Source organism: Pinus tabuliformis, chromosome 9 (genome assembly GCF_031772625.1).
Source record: "Pinus tabuliformis cultivar Carrire ecotype Pingquan chromosome 9, CPIR1, whole genome shotgun sequence".
NCBI lineage: Eukaryota > Viridiplantae > Streptophyta > Pinopsida > Pinales > Pinaceae > Pinus > Pinus tabuliformis.
In genome coordinates this window covers 248,270,843-248,277,200 of record NC_142307.1, presented here as the reverse complement: position 1 = coordinate 248,277,200, position 6,358 = coordinate 248,270,843, and positions in this window count along the sequence as shown.

Below are 6,358 nucleotides of genomic sequence, written 5' to 3'. Positions count from 1 at the left end.
CAGCTTAATAATTTACAAGAGAAAAAACTGAAGATTGATAATGTATATTTAGTTGAGTTAAAGAACATACATAAGCTTACATAGAGAATTGAATTCTTAGAAAACCAATTTGTCATAGTTGACACCATTACACAGGCTAAGGAGAGTATCTGGATGGAAATAAATGAGGCCATCACTGATATATGGCCTTCAATTGAGATCATCTTTGAGCAAGATGAACTAGTGCAGAGAGCCAAAGAAGTAATAGGAGATGTGAAGAAGGAATTGGGTTTAAAACCAGGAAAAGAAAATACATTGATAAGGGTTTTGAATTCCAAAACCAAAGATGAACTGGAAGAATATAACATAGAGGATAGAACAAAGACTATTTTGGAAGTGAGAAGGATTCTCACTATGTTGTAGGGAAAAGTATCCAATACGGAATGACCCTATCCCACTCTAAGGGTGATAGTACCTCAGCAAAGCTATCTAAGATTTCTTCTTTATGAAAGTAAAGTATGGGAGAAAGAGATCCACTAACCGATGTCTTTCGCTAATGATTGATCCAATCTTCTCTCCTTGCTGCTTGCTCCCAGCTCCTTGCTCTTTTACTGGCCTAGCTACACAAAGATCCTGCAAAAGGGAAAGAGAAGGAAACTACAAGAAGCATACATTCATAATTGATTTAAGGATTAGAATAAATCAAATACACAAGTATAACAATACACCATTGAGACACATGCATATAGAAGAACCTCAAATGATTTATTAATGGAAGAAGTAAAGTTCAGGAAGTGTTACAACCATAAGAGGCCCAATCCAGCAACACCTCCCAGCAGAAAGAAATCTCCTCTTCACCTCCTTCAAAGCAATCACCCAATAGCTCTAAACTCAAACCAACAACACTTCCTTGCATTCACAAAATTCTAGCCTCCCTAGACCTCATGAGAGAGCTCTATATATAGGAGTTTTGGAGAAAGGATGAGTCAGCTTGAGGCTGGCATGAAGCTGACTAGTGTCCTCTCTCACTTCAGTTATTCTTCAGTTCTTGAGTCCACTTGGAGGTTCTTGCTTCCACTTGGAGATCTAGACCCTCTTACTCATCACTAGGCGAATTCCTTGATCCAAGTGTCATTTTGGAAGCTTCCTAGGCACTGACACCTTGAGGAATGAGACTTCCACATGTCAAATCTCGCTCAGTGCAGGTAGCATTTGTTGGAGTTGACATTCAACGTAGGTAGACCATGGAGCAGTTGACATTCAGCGCAGATGCTCAGTGGAGCAGTTGACATGATCCAAAATTGACTTGTTTTTGGGTAATTTTCAGTGGAGAACTGATATTCAGTGCTGTGGTTTGCTGACCTTATTCCTCTAGGGGTAGGAACAACATGTTTAGGGACTTTGGATCCCTTAGATTATGGACATTTCATGCTTCATGTTGTAAGGCACAAAAATGTCTATAACAGTTGCCCCCTAAAGTATGAGGTCGTTTATCGGGTGAAATGCTTTATCAGGAGGATCCGAAGTTCATTCAATCGCTGAGAGGTGACCTGTAATAAAATACAATACAATACATTGTTTTTCATTCTGCTTTCATGATCTAGCTGAGGCGGGCATTCCCATGATCAACTTTATAAATTCATTTTGGTACATAGAACAGACGATCGTCTGATGGTAGACTGATAATTCTCTGCTGAAATTATCATCCTTTGAGTAGGATGATCATCTGCTGCAATGATGTACATGTCAAATGTCTTTATATTTCCTGAATATATATCGCAGCCCGGATGGATGAAACTAGATCCGGGGTCTTCAAACTCGTTCGATCTTCACTCTAAGTACAAGTCGATCCATGTGAGAATTGCGCTGAAGTCGAACATGGAAAGACATCGCTTGATTACCGGTCAATGATGTAAACCGTTAACAAGCGCGAGAGGAATCACCGATAATGATGATGACCCTCAAGGTACTGCAGTACAATTCACGTGGTGTGAATAAAGGACTTGGCGTCGAACACCACGCAAAGTCTTCTGGTTGAAGGTCATTGATGTATACCTGTCGCCGAAAGTGAGAAACTTGCCATTGAGGCATGCAAACTTCAAAGTACTGAGGGGGGTGTTCCTAGATCAACTTCTTGGATAATGAGCTGAAGTCGACAAGAAGCGATCTGTCAAAGGAGGGCCTTAATGAATCCCACATCAGTGACGCGGAACAGAGCTAATGATTTTAGTGGAGGTGAAAACAATCTGTGACATATGATTCAGGGTGGCGGTCATGAATGGATGAAGGATAATGTATGGCAGTGGATGGGACACGGTTGACTCATTTTGAACGACATCTCTTGAACATATAACGACACTGATGCGATGGATCGGTAGCATTACCCCAAATGTGGATGGTTTGGCGAGACCATGGTGACGAGACCGGCGAATGAAACAACCCAACCCGATGTGGTACGGAGGAAAAGTGTCATGTTCAAGAGCGACTTGCTACCATTAAAGCTTTGAGGTTCTCCCAATTTTTCCCCAGTCATTTCTGACCAGTACCTCTTTATTTTTGTCAAGCTTGAGGAGGATAACATATGCTTGTTCTATAACCTGCCCTTCGGGCAAGCCCATTGCTATGTTTTAACGAGCCTAGCAATAGGGAAACTCGTTCTCGTCTAAAGACAAGTTTGTCGCTATTTAATCATTTTAACGAGTCTAACGACAAGGAAAACTCGGTCCTTTTCATTTTTAGAGAGTCTGAAAAGGTACAGAAAGTTAACTCCAAAATTCCTTTTTCGTCATCTAATCCCTTAAGTCCGAAAAAGTGTAAAACAATACAGAAGGGATGAGTTTTCGGTACTTTTAACGAGCCGAACAAAACAAGCGCTCGATCTTTTTGTGCAATAATCCCTCAGGTCTAAAAAGATTAAAATCTAGAGGAGGGATAGCTCTTCCGGTCACTTTAACGAGCTGGAAGGCCAAAACTCGGCAAACGTTTCATATTTTACGAGTCAGATGAAAAGATCTCAAAGAAGACTCGTCTTTTGAGGAATGAGTGATAAACAGGGATAGCAACTGATTCTAGGTACAGGTTGGAATTTTCCAATCACGGCAGTGTCACAAGGATGGCTAGGTGAAATCACTCTTCGCAGCTGTTCCTCAAAATGGGTAAACAATCATATGGAGGTAAACGATCGACCAAATGAACGGTGGAGGTGACGGTGCACAAAACACGACCAAGGCCTTTTTACGGTTGATCAGGTTACATACTCAATAGTTATTTACCGGCATGGGTTCATTTTTTAACGAGCTTGAATGCGCCAAAACACTGCTCAATCTTATGTTTATTTTTTAACGAGCATGAACTATGTGCTAAAACTGCTCGGATCTTGCGTTTATTTTTTAACGAGCATGAACTATGTGCTAAAACTGCTCGATAAATTTTGCATGCCCCCAGCATAATAATGCAAACGAGGCGCATGCCCCCTAGACTTTGGGGGGATCGTTTCATTTTTTAATGAGGTTGACACAGAAAAGAACTATCCTCTAGACTCCTTATTTCATTTTTTAACGAGGTTGACATGAGATAGGAACTATCCTCGAAGCCCACTATATTTACAGTATTTCTATTAGGGCGATGATCCACGCTGACAAAATGTTTAGGAATCTTCCGGATCCATTAGATATAGAAGATTTCATATTGTAGGTTTCCACTGTGGCCACTTCCGTCAGATTACTTGCAGGCGGTAGGGCAAAAGTACCCATTAAGGCAGGGTCTTTTAGGAGACCTACTCCAATATTTTGAAGGGAATGATTACTTCCATGGATCATTGGAATGCTTCCCGTAACTTGTGAACTATCGGGGAGGAAAGTTTGTTGGTCGATGACTGTAATTCCTCCTTGAAAGGGAAATGCAATCTTCCTGAAGTAGGTCGACACAACTGCGGCCATGGCATATATCCAGGGCCTTCCCAGTAGGATGTTGTAATCAAGGTTTCCATCGATTACTTCAACATCAACTTCTACTGTTTTGCCCCCCAGTTCAACTTGCAAGTTACTTAAAATCCCGTATGGAGTGTATGATCGTCCATCAAATGCTTTTAACGTCGTCGACGATTTCGTCAAGGGTGGTGAGCCTAAATTTTTCCAGCAACTCATTGACATTAGACATGTAGATGCCCCCTCATCAATAATTGTTCGATGAACAGTTTTGTTGAGGGCTTTCACTTGAATAAGGAAAGCTAGTTGAGCTGGTAACTGAGGGTCATATCCTTTATGATCAAACGCCACAAGATTGGAATCCCTTGGGCCAATCCCACTTATTGCTGATAATAAAGCTTGCTCTTGGGAGGGGTAATTCTGCGGTACCTCAAGTGTCGACATAGTGGACGGCGATTGGGCCAGGTGCTCTACTATATTATAATTCTGTGCTATTTTTGCACGAGGATTAAATGTCGACTTGTACACTACTCCCTTTGGCGACTTTATCATTTGTTCAGGAATGGTGGGTGGCACAACTTTGGTCAAAGTTGTTGTCGAACTACTAGGTTGTTCACTAGCCTTGTTGTTCGATAGCGTTGGATTCCTGTAATATTTATTCCTCGTCGAAGCATCATTTTGCTGCTTTGATACAGACAACATAAGCACTTGGGATCGGGAAGCATTTTGATTAGCAACCAGTTTGGTTCCCGGGCTTGGAAACGGATTAGTCAACACAGCTGAGGTTTTCGAACTCTTAAAGAATCTTTTAAGCTCAGCTTTGTATGGACAGTCTGTTGTCCAATGATCCTCATCGCATATATGACACCCCGAAGGGGGTTTCCTTTTTCTCCCTTTCTTTTTCTTCTTGCCCCCTGGTTGCTTCAGTTGTTTGCCCTTGTCGTCCGACACAACACTTACTTCCGAGGCAAGAAGTTCCTCATTTGCATTTTGAACGGAAATCTTACGGGCCTTTTCAGATATAGCCTTTGTCGATTTCATGTCTGTTGCGCCAATCATGCCATCGCGGGCATGAGAGTCACTATTTGATTTAGGAGGAGGAGGAATTGAAAATTCCGGTCTAGGGGCGTCAGGTATCTTGTCGTAGAGTGTGCCAGACTGAGTATACACTAAGTCTAGATACTGTGCACGAGCAATAACCTGCTCCTCTATTACGACTCCCCCCTTGGCCACATCTTCCGTTATAACAGGAAGTAGCGACTTTATAAACCACTCAGCTAATAGCTGATCTGGAACATAAGTCTTTACCATTCTGCGACGATGACGCCACTCATGTATATGATCGGATATATGTGTGGCCGTCGTCTGCTTGAAATTGGTTAAGATCTTTGTTCCAGTTTCATACCTTATCGGTAACTGAAAATGGGTTAAGAAAGTCGTGGCTAGGGAACTAAAATTGTCGAAAGAGGCTCTAGGTAATTCAATATACCATTTAGCCGCCGGACCTGTCAATGTCCTCTGAAAAAGGCGAAGCCTTATCAAATCATCATTCAAGGTGTTCGACGAACACCATAGATGAAAAGTCATCACATGATTCGACGGGTCTTCGCCAGGATTTCCATTGAATTTAGGAATGTCCGATAGAAGTTTATGCGGAATCGCTGGCCACCAAGGGGCATAAGCAATTGGATCATTCGTCAGCCAGTTTAGATCTGGTAATTCTAGAGTTGCCACAAAGGGCAACTGTTGATTCAGGTTAGGCGGCGCATACCCAGGATAAGATGGAATCGCCTGAGCAGTGGGTCTTTGCATACCAGCATAATGTATTTGATGCTGGCAACTTTGACAAGTTTGATGGGCATAACCGTTATTATACGGTTGCCCATTATTTACAAAGACTTGTTGCTCGGGTCCTTCATATGATTGCTGGAATTGCGGTTGTTGAGTTTGAACCAGCTCCGGTTGTTGGACCATTTGCTGTTGTCCAATACTGGATGATTGACCAAGATGAGGAGTCATAGTACTTGTTTGAGCCTGAGTCGCTCCAGATAAGGAGGCACTAACCGGAGGTTGTGATTGAGTTGTCGAGACAAGAGGCTGTTGTATGGCAACCTGACAAAACTTGGGGTTGACATACAACAGGTAGCGCTTGTACTTGCGACGCAATCAACATACCAGGTATAGTGGCAATATTCGACACAGGGTGGACTGGTTGCATTGAATATGCAACCCTTGGTTGCTGAGGCAGTATTGGTACCCATCCGCTGGATGTAATTCTAGTTTGACCTGAACTTTGTTGTAAACTCCCACATGGTTGTTCTCCGGGGGGGGGAACAATGAAAAGGCATACTGCCCTCCATATGGTGGCAATCCAGTGCTTAAAGGGTAGATTGGCCTTTGAAGACACATTGGATCAAGTTGTTGAGTTTCAACATAAGAAATACCAGATGATA